General features: G+C 41.7%; 1 long non-coding RNA gene across 1 annotated transcript; it reads left to right on the forward strand.

Annotated features, from left to right (window-relative positions):
• Positions 1 to 1219: 1219 nt before the first annotated feature.
• Positions 1220 to 1705, forward strand: LOC121606036. Its single transcript, XR_006006813.1, has 3 exons — positions 1220 to 1337; positions 1431 to 1529; positions 1644 to 1705. It is a non-coding gene; the product is annotated as an uncharacterized LOC121606036 (long non-coding RNA).
• Positions 1706 to 23098: the final 21393 nt, after the last annotated feature.

Here is a 23098-nt window from a genome sequence, read left to right on the forward strand (position 1 = left end):
AATACTCTGATTGATCACATTTACATTTCACAACCTGATAAATGTGTTCAGTCAGGTGTTCTTCAAACATACTATAGCTATCACAGTCCTGTGTTTTGTATTTTGACTGGCTAATAGCCTCTCCAGCCAACACTTATTAAGTCTTAAATGTTTGTCTTCTGTCTGCAAAATATATGTATGTAATTACATTTGCTAGCCGATCATGCATGTATTTCTAGCTTTTGTGGATGTACTCTGGATGCATTTATTTTATTTACATTTATATGTTTTTCTTTATGTGGGTTACCACATACAATTCATTCCTGGGGTTTTGCTACACTTATGTCTTCATGTTGCATCTGGTAGCTGAGTGGATAGTGGAGAGTGATGGTGTCGGCCGACGGCCTGTACAGGTCCGGTAACGGCTGTCCCTCCACTTCTGCTTGGCTGCTTGACCAAAGTTTATTTTCCATATGTTGTATCAGTGTCTGAGCATGCTCAAAGGGTGCATGTAATTTTATTTTTAATTGTCTTTTTGTTTCATGAGAATCCATTTTTCTGTACACATTAATGATGACATCACGGTGGTATGTGTTGGCTGGAAATAACAATCATTGTATGTTACATAATGTTACAAATCAAGTCTTAGTGGTGCAACTGTATTTATTTATTTATGTATTTATTTATGTATTTATTTTGGGTCAGAAATATGAGACAGTAAGATGATAAGGACAGTGCCGTGTTCAAGACAGGAAACTGCAACTGCAGCAGGTTTCTTGAGTGCCACAGAGTTGCTGTGATGATAAATCCTGCAGATGCAGACTGGATAGGGACAGCGATGTTAGGGAGGAGGCTGAACCACAAAAGAGGACATTCAGGTAAAAGCAAATATTAGGTTAAGTCCAGTTTTGGATCACTCAGTTGTTCTCTTTCTGAATTGATGTGAAACATGAAACAAATGATACTCTACAGTCAAAACCGTCACACTGAAACAGTTGTATTTAATCTTCTACTTGCTTTTTTGTAGCGGAGGATGCCAGCCCCAGCAGAGGAGATGCAGACCAAGCTGCTGATGCCAACCACAACCATCAACAAGATAATTATCTCTCCTTCTTTTTCTTGAAACGATTCACACACATAAAGAACTTGACATTTTGTTTTTTTTTCTACAACTGATCCAGGCGCTCCTCCCAATGGCAAAACTGATTTTGTTATCTATTTACTTTTTCATGCCAAACACAACAGTTAAGCTGCAGATGCCAACCAAGATGACCAGAGATCCAACCAAGATGACCAGAGATCCAGGAAGAATACCTTTGAAAGGACAGCTGTAGAAGAAAGTGCAACCCAGCACACAAGTAAGTAGTCTTTACCAATAGGACACTAAACTACTGTATTAATGTACACTGTTGTGTTGCATGCCTAACTAATGTCTTTTTGTACCACTGTAGCCGAATTCCCACACCCCTCTTTGTTGAGTATGCCTGCGTGTGATGTCGACCTACAGACTAGAGAGCCACAGCTGAAGACAGAAACCCAGCAGAACACAAGTAAGAAACATTTACAGAGGTGCTTTTGCTGACTGTAGCATCTATTTGGATTAGTTCACTGTGAGTTAATTTATGCCTGTTTTCCTTACTGGTGTCTACTGTATGATTTTTCAGAGAAACATGAAGCGGACCACTGCCCTGAAGCCAAACTTCCCTCTTCAAAATGAGCCTTTGCCCCAAAAAGAGGCTCCTTTTTGTTTTTTTCTTTGTATCTTTTGTAATTTCTTGTTGTAAGGTTCTATATAAATACATATTGTTGTTATTATTATTATTATTATTCTGTTGCTCCTTCAAAGTTTTGTTCCATTTTTTCCCTGTAAAAGGTTTTTTTTTCTTTGTATCTTTCGTAATTTCTCTGTAAATAACTTTGATCATCTGTCTGATGTTGTAAGGTTCTATATAAATACATATTGTTGTTATTATTATTCTGTTGCTCATTCAAAGTTTTGTTCCATTTTTTCCCTGTAAAGGGTTTTTTTTTTCTTTGTATCTTTCGTAATTTCTCTGTAAAGCACTTTGATCATCTGTCTGATGTTGTAAGGTTCTGTATAAATAAATATTGTTGTTATTATTAATATTCTGTTGCTCCTTCAAAGTTTTGTTCCATTTTTTTTTTTTTGGACTTGAAACATCTGAGGGTGATAGGGCAGAAATGGTGTTAATATTCCATGTCCACACACACACAGTTGCAGATATACACACACACACCAGTGTGCACATTCCTTCCCCCACACAATAAGAAAGGCAATTTTATGTGATTACACACACACATGCACGCACATACAGGTAACTTGATTACAGACATACACACACACAGAGAAGACTTAATGTGATTACAGCTCCTCAATCATTGCTCAGTGAAAGATGATCATTTGTATATTGACAGAGATGGTTTCCCCCGGCAGTAGCCCCCCGTGTCCCTTTCAAAATTTCCCAGGGGGAATTTTCTAGTTAGGGACACGGGGCACGCTCCGAGTCACTGGCTCCTACAGCTATGAAATAGCTGCAGGAGCCAGTGACTATCCCGCGCGTTTCTTCTTCTTTTTCTTATTAGGGACACGGGGCACGCTCCGAGGCACTGGCTCCTGCAGCTCTAACTTATTACTATCCCGCGCGTTTCTTCTTCTTCTTCTTATTATTATTATTAGGGACACGGGGCACGCTCCGAGTCACTTATTACTATCCCGCGCGTTTCTTCTTCTTCTTCTTATTAGGGACACGGGGCAACGTCCCGAGTCACTTATTACTATCCCGCGCGTTTCTTCTTCTTCTTCTTCTTATTAGGGACATGGGGCAACGTCCCGAGTCACTGGCTCCTACAGCTATGAAATAGCTTCTCAAAGCGATAAATTTCCCGTAAGAAATGAATGGGACGGGCGAAAAAAACAAGATTGAAATTGGAGTTTTTCAAACATCTGTAGCTCAGGCATACATTCACCGAGAGACTTCATTTCAACTTTAAAATGTAGACCCAAGTCTGGTCTATTAGTGTGTTCATCCACATTTTGATTGGTCCTATAGTTTTTGATCAGTCACTGTTCAATGACAGTGATCGTTTGGAGGGAAATTTTGAGATTATAATGGGTGTGTATTGCGCGGAATGTTCGCGCTAGAGTGCGTGCTAGAGTGGCACAGAGTCTAAAAACGATCCTAAAATCTTCTCTTTTTCTCGTCGCTACGGCCACAAATTACACTCTACACGCATAATTTTGGGATCAGTTTGTAGACAAACTTGTCCTCTTTCATGCGATGTCCTCGAAAAAGCTGAGAGACTTACTGAATTTAAATAGTGAGGCTTTTTGTGCAGCCAGCTCCCTCCTGCTCTCCCATTAAGTCCCATGTTAAAATTCAGAGCTGTTTTGTGAGCAAAGCAGAAATGCCTCTTGTCTTTAGCTCGCCATAAAACAAAAAGTTGTTGTCTCAGGAATAAAACGAGGAGATGGTCGGACTCAGGAAGTTCTCGGGAGTCCGGTGATCTATAGTACACTCTGATACGAGGTACGGTTCTCTCACCAGAGGATTTAGTTCAGGAGGTTCGCCGAACCCAAATCTCACTGCATACAATACAAACTCCTGTTCTCTGAGTCGCAGAGTCTTTTTAAGTCGACCATTTTGTCATTTTTCTAAAGAATATCTGGACATAAAACACACGTACATCTGGCCCAGACTTGTCCGCATCTCACAGTGTAATCGGTTTTTTTGATAGCAGCTACGGTTTTGACACAATCGCAAGTTGTTCGGAAGAAACCGACAGCGAAAAAGCCGCTTTTCAAGGGAAGAGTTTAACAGGTGCAACTGTCATTTACACACACACCGGTCAATAACCCACGCACACACATCTGCAGGACAACAAGCCTGAGAATGATTATCTTAACGAGCTCAGTCAAAACAAGGGCATTGTTTGAAAACAATCTCCATCCAACAAACAGTTAAACTCAGCTTCACCAAGCGCTTTGCCAAAAAGGTTGAGACAGTAGTCACACAAACGCACACACAAGCAGGGCTAACCAACAGCTAAAAAGTGATTAAAAACAAGCACGTCAAAACTGAACAGGAACAGGTAAACAGTGGGAGAGGTGCAGAGGTAATTATCAGCAGGTGGGGCAGAAGTTACACACGCACACAAACACACACACACACACACACACATTCAGACACATATATACCATACACATCTCCATGTAGGAGCTGGTTGGGCTGCTTGTGTAGTTCAAGCAGACACACACACACAAACAGATGAAGACACACACATACGCAGTCACACACAACGACAGATACATAAACACACACACACAGACAAATGCATAATGAAAACCCCATCCCCCCGCCCCCTTGTTAACGCTGTTAGCTCTATTAGCTCTGCTAGCACAGTTAGCTCTGTTAGCGCTACCGCCGTTAGCGATATTCGCACCGTTAGCTGTTAGCTCAGTTAGTGTTAGCTCTGTTAGCTCTGTTAGCATTAGCTCCATTCATGTTTATTGATTCAGTTCATTAATTCATGTTAACAGAGACATGAAGCAGAGGAGAGAAGCACTCACAGACAGCTGAGGTGATCAACAGAGACAGACAAGGAGAAAGCCACAGAAACACAGCTGGGAGCAATTCATTAATCAGGGACTGACTACCTCTGATATCTGCCGTTTTCTCAAATTGCAGCCTTTTTCAATTGTCCGCTGCTTCGCCATAGTTTCTCCTAGAGACTTCATTCAAACTTTAAAACGTAGATAATTTTGTCGGCTCGAACGCACCCCGTGTCCCTTTCAAAATTTCCCAGGGGGAATTTTCTAGTTGTTTTTTTTATCAAAGTGAGCAAAAACTGGCTATCCTAATTCTTATTTGGTCTTACAAAACAGACAGACATGTGGTGGGAAATTATTCTAAAGCTATCATAAGCCAAAACACGTACATTTACTTCTTCCCGCCCTAGTTACAGTCGACTCTACTTGTGTTTGTGAGACTTTCCTCATGATTTTTTTATCCAACCTTGTGGTTAGATATTTATAGCAGACATGTGCACGACTCAGCTCTCCAATAAACGTGGCAGACATGGTCTCTGTGAGGTTTCTGCATCAGCTGCTCAGGAGTTATCATGTGACCCTCTGTCTGCAGGTAAATGTCTCAGCTCCGAGGCTGCTGATGAATTGTTTCCATCTCAGCTTGAAGGCGTCATGGGGTGCTGACACTGTGTTGAGTTAATTGGCTGATTATTCCCATGCCGGTGGTAATTAGTACTTGAGCATAATGTAATTGATCCAGTGTGGGGTTTTCTGAGCAGGATGTGTGTGATGGGCTGACGGATTTGATTCCAGTGCTTTTAACCCCCCGCCGGGCATCTGTGCAGAGGAAAACTGGGCTGATATTTTCACTGTTTTAATTAAACCGCTTAGAAGTTAGCAGCGAGGGGGAGAGCTTCACCTACACTGTTTCCTTAAGGGCAAACACTGCTCAATCTATCAAGACATACATAATTCATTTATAGACACATTGGAAAAAGAGATTGGAAGGCTGTGAGACAGGCATCCACACAAAAAGAGAGACAATGAGTGTCACTTTTGAAAATCAAGATGGTACACTTTGATATTAAAGTAGAACAGGTAATAAAAGACAGTTCAAGTTATAAGCTCTCTAAGGGCAGCTGCTCCAAAATAATAGATCGGGTTGTGTGATCTTAGATGTATGGAAAGACTGACGGATATCAAACACTCCTTGCAGCAATGTCACACCGGAATTAAAACAACAAAACTTCAGGCTGAAATAAATACAATTCAATTGGTTTCAGTGGAACCTGTGCAAACAGCAGGGGCACAGTAAACCTGCACACATCTTTCACATTGAGTTCAACTTTGGTGAACTTTGACATGAAGTTTTTCACCATTGACCAATACCTTATTGTCTAGCCAGTGTTGACCTTTGAGTGAGTGGAGAGCTGGAGACTCCAAAACAGAGGAAGCTGTTATTAGCTGTGTTACATCATCCACTTTCAAATAACCGTGCTCTGCTGGAGAATAAACTGCCCCACTGGAGAGACGTGGTTTACAGTAATGAGCTAGGAGTCTGTGAGGCAAGTATTTTCTCTTAGTAATTTGGGGTTCAAAGTTTTGTTGAAGGACCTTAAACATGTTGACAGAATGAGCTGGCGATCGAACCACAAACCTCAAAAAAGCCACCTGCTCTACCAGCTGAGCCACAGCTATGTGGTATACAGTAGTTCCAAAATCCACCCATCAGGACCATTCAAAATCTCCAATTAACATGCTATGTCTTGTTCATTTAATCTGTGAGAAAACAGCAGTGTCAAAATGACAATTTGCTATGTTACAGGGTGTATGTTGTTTCTTGGCTCTGAGCAGTTGCTAGGCAACCAGAGAAGATTCCATGAATTTACTGTTCCCAACCAAGAAATAGTCCCTTAGAGGCCTTTGACATGTCCTGACACATTCTGGCAAATTCTCATGGATTTAGGCCAGGTTCAGTTTGGTTTCGAATGTAATTTATTAAGAAATATAAATATATTGCTGTAATCACACACTCACATGTCAGCAGAATGGGAAGAACCGGAAATACAGAGTGTTCACCCATTTTTCCAAGGTGGTTAGCTGCCCTAGTCTAATCTTAGTCACAGCAGATAAGTGGCCTAAATTAGCTACTTTGTCGTATTAAGGATTTATAGAAGTTTACCACGTGAATCCAGATATAGACCATCTCCAGGCGTGGTCTGCCTGCTAGCATTCCAACTGTATTGTGTATTTCATATATTTCCACTTGTCTTAGTATGTGTTTTACATAGTCCAGAAAAAATATCCCATAGCTGTATGTTAACTGCTTTTGCATATAGCAAGGCCACAAAATCGTAGCACCAGTATAAAACATCTGTTATCATCTCTAAAAACAACCACAAGCACTGCAGCTTATCACTTAGACAGACATGTGACTGGCAGAGGACATTAATGTTGCATACAGGACACCATCTAAACCTGAGACTAACATTTTTATTTGCTACAAACCTCAGTCAATCATCATACATAAAGTATTATTTGTATTAAATTCAGTTAAGTCCTTTGTTTCTTCCTTGCAGGCTCACTTGGGGTTCGGCTGATAACTTGCTTCATTTTCTCATGTCATCTAACTCAACATGCTCATAGATCTATACAACAGATGACAAGTCCAGCTTTTGAGGTTAAACAGAATTCTGAAGCCAGTCAGAAACAAGCCTTCAAGTTATGATGAGTTTACGTGTAACTGTGAACTGACCTCCTGCCTCAACGTGTTTTAGGAAGCATGGCTTCCCTGTTCCAGTATGGCAGCCATTCCCTAGAAACAGTGGGTGGTGTAGGATGTATGGATTGTATGCAGCCGGGGACATGATTTTTAAAACATGATAGACTTCAACTATCTGAACTAAGTAGAATGTCAATGCACCATCAATTCACCTCACACACAAACAAGCTCTGGATACGTCCATGCTAATACATTTTCATTTTAAAATGTTGTTTCAAAACACTTCACTCCATCCTGAAGTGCAGTTAGCACCACTTCAGACACACACGCATTACAAAGCGTCGGTGCTTTGGTGGTAATTCCCTTCATCGCACAGACATTATTTTGTAGCACATACATATATGCCATACTGTACATCCCTATATCCAGATACAGATTGCATGCTAGATGAAAATGAGTCAAAGAATAGTAGCAAACATAATGCACAGTGCTGTCTATCCCAATACACTGCCCTTGTCACTAGCACAAAGGAACTCTGACCCCCTGACCGTTCATCTAGCACCACCACCAGATCAGAATCTCCCCTTTTCCAACAGGGGAATGATTATTAATGACAAGGTATCTCAGAAAACAATACAAAAAATCAAAATCTGATGAAGAAATATGTGAAATCCACTTAGGCTATTCATTCTGCCCAGAGAATGAACTAACTCTAGTGCTATTACATTCTTTGTCTTCCACTCGTGCCACCCTCAGGACAAAATGCCAGTGAAAAACAAAAGATACTTTACAATCTTACAGGCATCAAATATCCTTGATCAATATAAACAAATTATCCAGGATCAACATGACGACGATGGTCCTGAAACAAATTATGCAGGGTCAGCTTAGCAACAGAAGCACTTATCTTACCTCTGGCAAAGCACAGAGGAATTTTGAAAGAAGCTTGGGAGAAGCACGCTGATGATGTCAAAGGGCTGTGATTGGTTGATCTTCGTCCAGGAACACAATGTGGGACATTAATCCAGGAACATGTCCAACTTGGCTAAATAACATTCTGCGGTTTATTGGAACACCAAAATTGCAACTATCCAGTTCGAAGTGATGATTTTGCAACCACAACTGTAATATGCAAACAACCTTGTCTATTGTGGGTGTAATGACAGCTGCGGCCTCTAGGGGCTGCTAGTATGAAATTTAGTCTTGTTGCAATAATGACAAAGCTGTGTAGCAGTTTTTCTCAGTTTTCAGTTTTCTTCTACATCCCTGTTTCACCAATAAGCACACACAACACATTGACACAAAGCAGGTGTAGAATAAAGCACACAGATACACTCTCCTTCAAGGTCACACACACAACAACACAAGACTCTTTGGCAGCTGAAGTGTGGGAGACAAACAGATCAATGAGGCTGGTGACCTCCATTGACACATCAACAGCAGAAAGAGTGTGCAGCTTCTCTGTCCTTCAACATGCTCTCAGGTCTTTCTCTCGTTGTGTTAGCTGTCTGGCCACAGACTGTAAAAAACAAGTAGAAGTAGCCACTGTGACATCAGCCATTGCTTTGTGGACTACCATTTGGTGTTTTGGAGGCAGGTGTGTGCATATTTGGATGAGAGGGTGGAGCTGGGGAGGAGCAAGGGGTTCATCTGACTGAGGACACACAATGCTAGGAAGTTGTGGATCACAAGGTCTCTTTTACAGTAAATGGGGCCATTTACTTTACACTTATTTTACACTTCCACTGAGCTACTGAAAAGCTGTTTGATTCAAGAAACAGCTACTGCCACTACGATGCTTAGAAATGTAGCTGAGCATTTCTGAAGCTCAAACGTGGCGGAGCTTTCTGCTTCTCAGACTGCTAAGGATCAGTATGTGATCGCCATACACAGACATATATGTTCAGCAGACACAAGCTCTTCCATATGATGGAGACATGCGGGGTAATACATACTGTACATGCAAGCTTGAGTCCACATGATGGAAGTATGAAAGAGGGCGAGAACGGAGAGGAATTAACAGTTTGTCCTGCAAATGTGCCCAAATCTAAATTGAGCATACTCATGCAAGCACAGGTGCACTCACAAAAATATTTAAAAAATCTATAATAGTAGAGATAAAAATGTACACTGATGCTACTCCTAGTTTTTGCTGCTTCTAGTGCTGCTGCTACTACTACTACCTATACTGATCATACTAATACTAATATGCAATAATAGTTATTTACTAATTATTGATTTCACCCGTTTTCTCTGCTTTTCCTTTTCATCTCTTGTATGTATGTATGCATTTATTTGTGATGCATATGTACATACATACATACATACATACATACATATGTACTTATGATTTTTCATTTTATTGATCACTGAAATAGCACTGACTACTACTTTTGACATGTTGCTGTCGCTTAGCTTGCTATGCTTCGGTGCAGCGAAGCTTCATTTAATGTAGAGTAACTGTATAGCTCACTAAACTTTACAAGTAGCTTGCCCAACACTGCAGATGAATCATAGCTTCACTCTTTGTCTCTGCAACAAAAAATATCCCTGGTCCATAAGTCATTTTCCACCAGCTATTAAACCACCATTAAAGAGAGACGTCTGTAAAACGGCTGACAGGACACCTCAAACTCCAAACATCCCGAAGACCCTGCCAGACCAGACCAGACCAGACCAGTACACTGCCAGTTTGTGCAAACATTTGACTCACTGAGTCATGTATCCAAGGCATAGTCATATCCGTTATCCTGTTCGTTACCATGCAATCCACCTGTGAGTCATCTTCCACCCCTGCTCTCGCTGACTCTTGGGGTATTTTCCTTATATTGGTTGTAGCTAAGTCTGGTTGTAGCAAGGTTAAGGCTTGCCACTGCTGCCATGGGTTGCTAGCCCATACCAGCACCTGTGGGGTCTTTTCCCTCCTGTCAGCTGTCTTTCCAAGCAGTCACATGGTCTTTCCCATGTTGTCAGCTGCTCTATTCACAACAGTCACTAGCCAAGCTAGTTGTGAGTTAATTTAAACACAAGATACTTGTGCTCAAAAAGAGGATTCATTCTCAGTGAAGAACCTTGGAGCTCTAATCTGCCTCTATACCTGCCAAAGAGCAGTGATTCCTAACACGTCTCTGGGGGTCATCAGGTGGAAACCTCCCTTCAACAGTGTTTCGCCTACTTAGTCCCACTACACCTCCAGGAGGTTAGGCAGTGAACTCCGGCGTCCCAGAGTCACCCCCCCTAGTGCCAGTTCACACTGCTCCTACACAATCCAAACAGCACCGCCACGTTCAACTGACCCAGAGATGCTCCAGGTAGTGGCCAGTACCGATGCTACCATTTAACTATTGCTAATGCTACTGCTAACCGCTAGGAAGAACAGAAGAAGACAATACAGTTCCGATGCTACCATTTAGCTAATGTTATGTGCTAACCGCTACCTGCTAAGAGGAACAGAAGAAGACAATAACGCTAGATTCACCTATACTGTTAATGTTAATTGCTTTGCGTTTTTTACTTAAGAATGTTACATTTTGTCTGAAGGCCACCAGGCTGAGTACTTTACCCCCTGCTGATTTGTTCACACTCTGTTCATCACTGCTGCAGACAAATGTTAGTGCTGTAATGCTGAAGTGAACCAATCAATAAAGTTTTCGACAAATCATGAGAGACATTTACTTTTTCCCAACTCGTACAGAGCTGGAAAAATGTTGATGTGTCCACACAGGATGCTCACTGTACATATCTGCAAAATGTTAATTGCAAACATTTTTCAGTTCTCCAATCTGCACACTATAACTCCTATTACACTCTGCACTGCCTGAACATCACATTCCCTACATGAGTACTGAACATTTAAACTGATTTTACAGAATAAATAGCATGAAGATAATCTGTAGGAGATTCAACTGCTGAATATAGTGCAGAACTGTCACATCACTTCATTACTGCAAAGCAAGGGCTTCTGTGTGTGACAGTGAATTTGTGTAAATGTATAGAAAATGAGTGACTGCATGCGTGACCACATAGTCCTGCCTATGCATGCTCTGAGCGGATCTGACCGCTGGCTGTTTGGCTCCACCTCTGCTCTCGCTCGTGTCTCTCCTGTCAGCCTCCGACACCTCCAAGTTCTCCTCAAAAAGCCTCCAGCCTCATCTGGCACGGCCCAACCTGGAAAGATTCTCTGAAACGTTCTCTGCCTTGCATGCTCCGCTGCTTACCACCCGACATTTTGGTGGTAAAAAAGCAATTCAGGAGCATTGATTTGAGGGAAAGGGCTGGTGGCTGGGAAAAGGGGAAAATCGATGGGCTCTATGGAGATAGGGTCAGGTACACAGGTACACTACAGTTCCTCGACAACAAAAGGCCAATGCAGGAAAAGAGAGCTCAGTGACTCGCAATCAGCTGAAAATCATACGCTGCAGGCTGCGTCAGCAGCTCCCACTGAAAGTAAATTGTCTGTGTTGCTATTTCTGCAGGGTTTCTGCACTGTTGGTAAAGTCAGGTGCACTGTCTCACTCTGCCTCTCTCTCATACACACACACACACACACACACACACACACACACACACACACACACACTGACAGATAAGACACATTTCTTCACTTTGGGCATTTCCTTTGATCAGCAATGGTTAATTAATCTAATTTAAAAGCCTCAGTGAGAAGAATGAGGACCCTTGTTCTTGGGGTTTTCTCTTTTAAATGCAAGCACTGACTTCAGTAGCACTCGGGTTATTAACTGACAAATGAGCTGTGTCTCAGTGCTGCTTCAGATATCCCGATTTCAACTGAATCATGTGGATTATTCTAGACTCTTGTTAACCCCTTTCCACACACTACAAATCCTTCATTCTTCTGCTCTCCTGGACCATTATGTGGTCTCAGCAGCACTTGCACAGATTTGTTTTGCTTGTTGCAGCTACAATTCTCTGTATTTGTGAAAGCTTAATTGTTTGCAGCCAGTATGTTTTTACACAGGGGATCATATACTTTAAGTAGTTCAAAAAGTCCCATGAGCTTGGCTTCATTAGAGCAGGCTTATTTTATCTACAATCACACCTTGATTATACACGTCATTCCCGTCATCTGTTTCAACCCAAGAGCCAGACAGAATGTTCTTTTCATTTTGCAGAACCCTGAGTTTAATGTTGATTGCCAAGATTTCTTAAATATTCTGAAATATATGTGCATTACACTGAACTTAGAGAAAGCCTGCAGTTATGGTTAAAGAATAGTTTGACATTCGATACAGAGTGAAAAGCCACACAAAAGGAATACAGAGCTGCATCATTAAGCTGTTTACGCAGCTTCTAAGGCAAACTGACTCCACCAGTAATACTTTAGTTGTCTAATGGGAATAGCTATACACATGTATCGGAATAGCTATACACATGTATAGCTATTCCTATGAGACATATTGCTAGACTATTCTGGGATACATATCAGTCAGTTTATTTCATTCTGCAGTGTCAATCATTAAGACATCTTTTAATATCTGAATCCATCTGGATCTGCACCACAAGCTAGTCATTACAACTAAACATCCAGCAACACGTGGCACTCAAGCATTCCTGAAGCAAATTGATGAAACGGTTCCCTGCATATGTGTCACTCCACACAGTTCACCTCAAGTCAGCGGTATACAGGTGGTCATACACCCCCCTGTCATGTTGTCACAGAACCAGAATTTTAAACTATGATGCCATACTAGTATCAAATAAACAATAGTCAATACTGGGGCAAATACCCTGAAAGCCACCACGTGCCTCTAGTCACGTAATGTGGGTTTGTTGCTGGAGAGAATAGTGTGACAGCCACAGTTTAAGGCCCACTTGATTTTCATTGTTTAATCTGTGCAGCCTTGGGTTAAAAATCTGATTGTGGACCTGTTTTTTGTTTGCTTCTGTACTTTAAAAACTATTAAATGCATAATTAACGTAAAGAATTATAGTATTGCAAAGTGGTGTTGTTAAGAAGATATCCTGAAACAGAGGATCAATTAATTCTGTACTGTTATTACTGAGTTTTTTCCACCTCAAAGATAGTACAATTTGAAGATAAATTGTTGTTTTAGTCCACAGTTCTTGTGAAGGTCCAACATGACCAAAAAACAGTGATGCATATAAAACACAGAAAATGAATTGATGGATATTTGTTGAATGCAGTTTTTGGTATACATTCACATGTTTGAAGGATAGGTTACTATTTGGATCTTATTACTGCCCGTTTGGCCATTTTTCTATTTGCGTTGATAACATTGTTAGACAAACGTATTTGGAGGAGATAACAGAGGTAAACAGTATAAACTGTCGGTGGTAAACATATATCACACTTTAGAGAGTTACTTCCTGCTGCAACCTTGACCTATACTCACTGTAGTTGTGTGCGCAGTTTTTCCATGCAGTACAGATTATTACTGACATTTCAGATTGCTCACTCTCAGTTTGACCTCCAAATAAAGTTGTTTACATCATCTGGCTAAGCTGTCAACTTTACAACCCGTATGATCTTCTGATTGCTTTCTTGTCTTGTCCATCCTCTTTTAAAGAAAGTCACCTTGTTCCTGGATGTCAGCACTTACTTTGTGAGTACACTGGCATTATAATTGATCCTGACACATCCTTCAACCCTCCTGTTGTCTTAAGGGTCAAACATGACCCATCATGGGTTTTGTCCATTCTGCCTCTGTGTCCCTCCCTTCAGTCACATTGCCACTTTCCGGGGCCCCTACATGTCTTTGCAGCTTGTTCCCCTCTGCCTTGTTCTCTGCATTTGGGTCTTTTTCATGGCTGTCTTTTACACACCCTGTAACATGTAACCCTGTGCATGTAATCAATACAGTTGCATCATATCCATCACAACAGACTGAACCACATCTTATTTTTACTAAAAGAACAATATCACGAAACCAACAGTCAACACATCACTCCTTGTTTTTGTTTCCTTTTTGAAAACACTTTTGTGTGCAGCACTAAGAAAAAAACTCAAAATCAAAGTGTGTGTGTGTCTGTGCGTGTGTAGGTGGGTGTGAAATAAAGAAAGTGGTGCAGCAATAACAGGGACTATAATTATTGGAAGCAGGCCTGATAAGGATGCGGTGAAGCTTTTCGCTGCAGACTCGCTGGTGGGACTGAATAATAAATGAAAGGCAGAGATGAAAGGGACTGTGGGTCGCCCCCTGCACGCTGACACCCTCCCAGCATCCTCCGAGGAGAACAAGAGCATTCTGGGGGAATAAACAGGTTATTTAAAGATAAACAAATATGGACGCTCCCCCTGGGAAAACATCTGATTGTGTGACATGATTGGAGCGAGCAAGAGAGAGAACACGCAAGTGAGATGATAGAAAGACCTGGTTAAAAGTTGACCGTCTCACAAGTGAGCAGGGTTTGGTTAAAATTAAACACTCGGTAGATTTGAATGCAAAAAACTGCTTACCAAGCTGAAAAGTCTGTCCCATCCCCAGTCCCAGAGTCTATTTAATCTACAGTGTCAGGTGTCTATTTTTACAGTGTGACGGCCTCATGGCCTCTGACCTCAGTTCTGATTGGCTGTCTGGGATCTGGGAAGTGTCTCATCAGGATGACTATGATGGTCAACACCTGAATTGATGTGAATGCTCTGTTTTAAATGGAGCTCTGAGCATTCACTCTCTCTCTCCTGTCTGAGTTGCTGGGTTTGTTTGAGCTTTGGTTATTTATTTTTTTCTTCCACCTTACACTTACACACACACATACATTACAAACATTACTGATGAAGTGACATCATAGTTAATTTACTTTAATTAAATAAATTTATGTTTTCTAGTTCAAAGTGATGGCTGGTCTTCATCTTTTGTCCTACCTCTGAGCCAGGTTGTCACAAAATGGGGGCTCGTCACATTGGATTTGTAGAGGAGTTTCTTCAGTATCCCTCTGAGGAATGAGGAATTGCAGGAACAGTGCACCAAGGAGCAGCTGATTAAGATTGCTCAGCATTTCTCTGAAGTGGTGGCAAATGCACAAAGGACAACCTGAAGAGTATCATCAAGGCTAACTTGCAGGAATGTGGTGTGCTGATGGATGGAGGGGGTAAAACTGGTATAAGTATTTTTAGACTTGGCTTGACATTTGAAAAGCAGAAAGAATCTGCTTTAAATGGGCAAACCACTGGTTCGCATTTTGATGTTGCCAGTAATTTGAGAATGTTGCCAAAGTTTAATGAGAATGACTTGGAAATCTGTTGGCCTGATGAGGAACGAACCTTAATGTTGCAGTGTGTCTTTTTTCTTCAGAGGACTGTAAAGATTGCAGTGTGGAAAATCACCTGTTTTGACGGTTAATGAGACGGTTAATCGTCAGCGCTTTAGGAGCTGGCGTAAGACTGCTACACACATTTCAATCGGTGGTGCTCTTCATCTGAGATAAACACATTTGATAATTTTTGTAATATAGTAATATAATAGTAATAATAATAATATTTATTTATATAGCACCTTACAACATCAGACAGATGATCAAAGTGCTTTACAGAGAAATTACAAAAGATACAAAGCAAAACAAACAAACAAACAAACAGTAAAATGCATATCAAAGGGTAAAAGTTACACAATATTAAAAGCCAGTCTACATAAATGAGTTTTAAGATGTGATTTAAAAAGTGCCAAGTCATTAATAGAATGCAATTCAGGGGGTAGGGAGTTCCACAATTTTGGGGCTGCTATCGAGAAAGCACGATCCCCCCACTGTATAAAATTAGAAAAAGGAACCTCCAACAGGGGCTGTTCTGAGGACCGGAGGGCTCTACAGTGTCGTCTAAGCTTTATACAATCAGACAGATACTCTGGAGGAAGACCGTGGATAGCTTTGAAAACAAACATTATCAATTTAAAAATGACCCTAAATTTAACTGGGAGCCAGTGTAGTGCAAGAAGAACAGGAGTGATGTGACTGTTACGTGGGGTGTTGGTTAGAAGGCGTGCTGCAGCATTTTGTACCAATTGAAGGCGAGAGAGAGAAGATTGCTTGATGCCAAAGTACAAGGAATTACAGTAATCTAACCTAGAACAGATGAAAGCATGGATAGCCATTTTAAGATCGTTCCTGCTGAGGAAGGCCTTAGCTTTAGTTAAAAGACGTAGTTGGAAGAAAGGCAGCTTCACTACAGAGCCAATCTGCTGGTCAAAACATAGACCAGGGTCCAAAATAACTCCCAAGTTCCTTACAGCAGGTTTAAGAAGAGAGGCAAAGGAAGAAGAATCGCAGTTACTAATCACATTTTCACATACATCAGAGGTACCAAAGACAATACATTCCATTTTAGACTGGTTCAAGTGCAGAAAATTTTGAGTCAACCATCGGTCGATGCCTTCTAGGCACTTGAAGAGGGAATTCAGTGCAGCTGGAGCATTGGGGATAATCGGGAGGTAAACCTGAAAGTCATCAGCATAACAGTGAAAGTGAAGATTATGAGTGGAAATGATCTTTCCAAAAGGCAGTAGATAAAGGGTAAAAAGAAGAGGGCCAAGAATGGAACCCTGAGGGACGCCACAAGAGAGGGGGGCACAGGAGGATGAGAGGTCTCCAATCATAACAGAGAAAGACCTGTTTCTGAGGTATGACGAGAGCCATTCCAATACTGGACCCTGAATGCCCACATGGTTGGACAGACGGGAGATGAGAATGGAGTGATGAACTGTATCAAATGCTGCTGTAAGGTCTAGGAGGACTAGTATCATGAGGTTTTTATTGTGAGCTGAAAGGAGGATATCGTTATGGATTTGAAGAAGAGCTGCCTCAGTACTATGGCGGGATCTAAAACCAGATTGAAATTTTTCGAAAATGGCATTGTCTTCCAAAAAAGATTGTAACTGAATAAAAACGACCTTCTCTAAGACCTTGGATAAGAAAGACAGGTGAGAAACAGGCCTAAAGTTAGATAAAACTGAGGGATCCAGGTGAGGTTTCTTAAGAAGTGGTCTGGCATGTTTAAAAACACCTGGGACGGTACCTGAGCTAAGGCACATACTGATAAAAACAAGAAGGTAAGGTCTGACAGTATGAAATACCTCTTTCAGCACCTTAGCGGGGACAATGTCTGAGGGACAGTTGGTCGCCTTTAGCTTTTGCACGATCTCAGAGAGGAGGGAGAGGGAAACAGGGTCAAAATGATTAAAAACAGCACAGAGGCAGAATTCAGCCCATTATCTGCAACGTTGGTGTTAGCAGTAATTTTTTCCCGAACAGACACGATTTTGCCGACGAAGAATTTTAAAAAACTCTTCACATGTTGCTGTTGAAGCATCTGTGGGGCTACTAGTGGATGGATTAATGACAGAGTTTATGGTACTGAATAATACCCTTGGACGATTGCTGCTAGTAGAGATGAGTCTGGACAGAGAACTGATTTTGCGTCTCTCATAGTTCTTTGATAAGTAGTTAACTTGTCCCTCCACATACCCAGCAAAATGGGAGATTTTTGTTTCTTCCATTTCCGTTCTGCCCGTCTGCAGTCTTGGCACTATTAGGTGGAAGAGTATGGGAAGATGATCGGAGAGGGGCGTGACACTGATTCCTTTGACTGACACAGAGAGACCATAGGTGATTATTAAATCCAGTGTGTGACCAAGACAATGCGTTGGTCCTGCTACCAATTGGGTGAAATCAAAAGAATCTAAAAGATTTCTGAAGTCATTACCCAATTGATTGGCTGAGCAGCAGACATCAAAAACAGAAAATTCAGAAATAAAATTCTGGTTTGCCTTCGGAGGAGGGTAGATAATAGTCCTGGAGCCCACAGCAGTGCAAAGGCGAAACAGCAAGACAGCAGCCAGAGGCAGAGGGAGACTCTACCTGGCCAGGGCACACAGACCGTGCCCGCTGGTGGAGACGAGCTCAGGTGAGCCTCCGCTTGCGGAGGCAGTACTCTCCAGAGTCACTAGCTGCAGGATGCGGTCAAGCTGGCTTCAGCTATCGGCCGAAGAGTTTGTAGGAAAATTATCCACAAACTCTGTCACTGAGCACAGGATTCCTCTACACTCTCCTCTCTACAAGCTTAGAAATACAGGAGTCAGTAGATTTAGAACAATTTAAATAATTTGTGCCTGTTTACATTGCCACCTATATTAATAAGCAAAAAGTCACCTGTCCTAATGAGGCTGCAGTGTTGGCCAATGAATATGTGTCAACACACACATGTCTTTGGTGAGCAATGTAGCAAGGATAAATGTCAGAAAAAAAGATTATTTTTCCCCAAAATTGGCTCCACCAGCTGAAGGGAAAAGTGATCCAATTGTGTGTAATTATTGCCATCAAAAAGGTCATTGAAAAAAGGAATGTCCTTTGTTAAAAGAGAGAATGAAAGCAGTCCATGTGAAGTCAGCTGGTTTGGCTATAACTGTTTACACTCCTAATTTTGGAGATGATGAAAAACTGGTGGTTCCATTTCAAATGGAGGTTAAACAGAATCTTCTGAAATTGATGCCCCACTTATGTCTGATGGGTTTGTCATGCTTGGAGGTGATAAAAAGGTTCCAGTCAAAATACTGAGGGACTTAGGAGCTTTACACACATGTGAGGGAAACAATTTTGCCCTTTTCTCCACGTACAGATACAGGGGGCACAAGGGACAGCTCATGATGGTGTTGCAGGACATATGGGTGTAAAGAAAACATGATTTTGTGCTTCAGCATTTTTTCTGGCCATGTATGAAACGTGATGTTTCTGCATAAAGACATGCCATACTTGTCAAGTTACAGGCAAACCTAACCAGACAGTAAAATCTGCTCCTTTGTATCATATTACTACAGAAACTCTACACTAACAGCCTTTTGAGCACCTGATTATTGACTGTGTGGGTCCTCTTCCCTGGCTCAGGCTTGCCTTGGACCAGCCCCTAGCTATGCTGCCATAGGATTAGGCTGCCGAGGGACTTCCAATGACACCTAAACCTCTGTTCTTCTCCCTCGCCATATGATGCGTTCCTGTCCTATCAAGATTCAAGATCGTCTTTATTGTCATTGAGCATAACATGTCAATGAAATTTGCATTGCAGCCCCCATGTTAGAAACAATAAGAAAGATAAAAAAATAAAATAAAGATACTAGAATAAAATAAACTAACGTGCAGATAAAAATATATGTAAATGCAATAAAAATATACCAGGAATGAAAATATACTAAGACAATAAGAATATACTAAAACAATAAACAAAAAAACATACCAACAGCCGCTGAAATATAGTAAAATGTATATAAACAATAAACACTAACATAGACCAATGAAATGTACCAACAGCAGCTGAAATATACTAAAATGTATATACTGTGCAAATGGCTGACCATTTAGTTAAGCGTGTGTGTGCTTAAATGTTAAGTACACAGAAGGTGCAGGTGGAGGTGTAGGTGTAGGTGTAAAGTGCGGTGTGCAGTGGTTCACAGTTCTCACAGTCTCTCACTCCAGTGAGGGGCTGCTGGGGGTGATAGCTCTAACAGCTCTGGGGAAGAAGCTGTCCCTCAGTCTGTTGGTGGTGGTGCGGATGTTCCTGTACCACTTTCCTGATGGAAGCGGTACAAACAGTCTGTGGCCCGGATGGCTGGGGTCCGTGCGATGGATCTTGCCCTCTTCCTGACCCGGCCTTCATATATAGAGTCTAGGTTAGGGAGGGGGCGGCCCACGATGCCCTGTGCAGTTTTAACCACCCGTGCCAGTTGTTTCCTCTCCTGTGCCGTGCAGCTGCCATACCACACTGTCACACTAAGGCAGAGGATGCTTTCAATTGTGGCCCTGTAGAAGTTGACGAGCAACCGAGAGGAGAGTCCAGCCCGTTTCAGCTTCCTGAGGAAGAAGAGCCTTTGTTGTGCCTTCTTCACCAGGCGGGAGGTGTTCATGGACCAGGAAATTTTTTTCTTTCCGGACCTCCTGAAATCCACAATGACCTCCTTGGTCTTCCCTGTGTTCAGCACCAGGTTGTTGGCTGAACACCACTGGGTGAGCTGGTGTATCTCCTCTCTGTAGTGGGTCTCGTTGTTATCTGAGATGAGACCCACTACTGTAGTGTCGTCCGCAAACTTCACAACTGTGTTGGTGGGGTGTATGGCAGCACAGCCGTGAGTAAACAGGGTAAAGAGGGCTGGGCTGAGCACACAACCCTGTGGCATGCCCGTGCTGAGGACCAGAGGGGATGATGTGATGTTCCCTATTCTCACCACCTGAGGCCTGTTAGTGAGAAAGTCTCTGATCCAGTGGCACAGTGACGCAGGCAGACCCACTGCGTGTAGCTTCAGCTTCATGTTACTGACTTGGCTTCTTCCCCGGAGTCTTTGTGCTTTCTCGTCTTGCAGGTCCGAATGGAGAGTGGCTGAGTCTGGACTACTGAGTTCACCTGCCGGACATACCCTGCAACTTTTATTGTTATTAGCTATGCTACCATTATTATTAGATCATTAGTACCCTACTATGTTCAAATACTATCTACTATTAATATGTTAATATGTTAATACATCACATACATAAATATATCACATAGGCATATACCATGCCATATGTACTTTGTATACCTGTAAATCAATTACAGCTGTCAAAACTGTGACCCCGGACCTCGCTCTCTCTCTCTCACCCACCCAACCGGTCGAAGCAGATGGCCGCCCACCCAGAGCCTGGTTCTGCTCAAGGTTTTTGCCTCCTAAAAGGAAGTTTTTCCTCACCACTGTCACCAAGTGCTTGCTCATGAGGGAACTGTTGGGTTTCTGTAGATAAATAGTTTGGTCTGTACCTGCCCTAAATGTAAAGTGTCCTGAGACAACATGGTCGTGATTTGGTGCTATATAAATAAAATTGAATTGAATTGAATTAAAAGAGGAGCGTGTGGTAAATGTTACCGAGATCCAGGCACTGGTGAAACTCAGTGGTAGCTAAATGCTCTTTGTCCCTCCCTTTTCCCATGCTGCTGCTGTCCTGTGTCGCCTTGAATCCCACAATCTTTTGATGTTTCTGTGTGTTCCTTAGAGGATGATTAGGGACGGAAGTCACTGTGTCATGATCAGTGGATGTTCACAATCAGCGCTGCACTGCAGGTGTGCTACCAGGAAAATGACCCAGACATGAGGTCAGTAACTAATCATTTATTCCTCCCTTTAAACCTGCAATAATTAATTATTGTGCCACTTGGGGGCAGCAGAACCAAGCCCTTAACCTAATGTGTAATAATATTTAAAGTTGATATGGTGAACTTAGCAAACACTTCTCTATTTACACATCCAGCACTTATGGAGCACCATTGATTTGGGGTGGTTTTAGTGTCCACCTGATGAATGTAAATCCAATAATCACTCTTTTTATAGCTCTGTTTCTGGTCTCCACCAACGGCTTGGAAAATTGTCTAGCTCTTTAGCTGATGAGGGTCATCAAGTGATCACTAGTCAGTGTTGTCACTTACAGTGAGTTTTTTGGGCTGTTTTACTAAAATCAGCTCCATGCTGAAGCTGGAAATAACGATACAAGTGCAGTGAGAATAGACAAAACTCGGCTAAAACTCCACTAAACAGCAATGAGCTGAAAGAAGTATAAAGCTTTTCAGAGCTGAAAGGAACTGCAGGGTTTGTGAAAATTCTCTCTCATTCATCATTAACTTTAGACTCTTAATATTTCTCATAACAAATAATATAAAATAGCTTAGTTTTTTTTAGATTATAGCTGCTTGAATATAATTTTTATTCATGTCATATATACATCATGTATTTTTTGTGAGGATTTGTTTGGATATAACTTGAGTTTACTGATCGATGAGCCCACCTGAGCTTTTGCTTTTTATTATTTGGTATCTATCCGATTTATTATGATTTTAACCTGGTAAATAAACATATGAATCTGCCATGCTGTTACATTGAGATTTAGCCAGTTTTTAACTCAGTAATTCATTTTGTCTTTGTAGTTGAGAAAAAATCATTTCAGTCCATTTTCTCTGTATATTCTTTCAGTCTACTCACCCTCCTTTTTCTCTTCGGTCCGTGGATTTAAACTGTTCACCTTCAGCCTGTTCCTCACTGTGTGTGTGTGTGTGTGTGTGTGTGTGTGTGTGTGTGTGTGTGTGTGTATTTTGTTTGTGTGTGTTGTGTCATACAGATATGCGAACAAGCATAACCCACAATATTAATACAAAAACTTAACTGTCAGAATCTGGAGAGAGAAGGAGCCTACATCTGTGTTTCTTTTCTTCTGGGATTTGAAGAACTCCCACTGCCACAAGTCCTGAGAAACGAGGACAGCCGTCTCCCTTTCACATTTGCTTTTGCTTTTCTATTCCCACAGCACCAGAGCGGCGGTGGTTGCTACAGAGGCAAACATCAACAGGAAGAGACCGTTCCAACAGTAAGTGCCATCTCTGCCTCAGTAATAAGCATCAGACTCTTACCCAGAACCCTATGGCATGAGAAATTCTGAGAGAACCCATGAACCTCTTGGGGCCTCAAAAATTCCTCACCACATGCTCTTAAACCCCTCAAGCACACCTGAACCAAATGTGGCATTTTCACACTTGTGAGGACTATCTCCCTTGCATGTCTTTCTGAGTGTAATTACTGTGTAAGCCAATTAATTTCCCTTGTGCAATTAAACTGAGGTGTGCTCTGTAAAATCACTCTCAGACTTTGCAGACCATTAGCATGCACTTAACAGTCAAGCATCATCTGCAGGAGAAAGTAGGAATAATCTGAGGAGAGGAGAATGAGTTTTCAACTCACTAAACTCAGGCAGTTTGAATATGCTATCAGGATGGAAAATTCATAAAACAGTTACTACAGTTCCGGTAGATATTTAGGCCTTCCATTAAGTGCAACATTTCCAAAAGGTAGATGCTTTTCAATCCCAAAATGACA

Source organism: Chelmon rostratus, chromosome 4 (assembly GCF_017976325.1).
Source record: "Chelmon rostratus isolate fCheRos1 chromosome 4, fCheRos1.pri, whole genome shotgun sequence".
Classification (NCBI taxonomy): domain Eukaryota; kingdom Metazoa; phylum Chordata; class Actinopteri; order Chaetodontiformes; family Chaetodontidae; genus Chelmon; species Chelmon rostratus.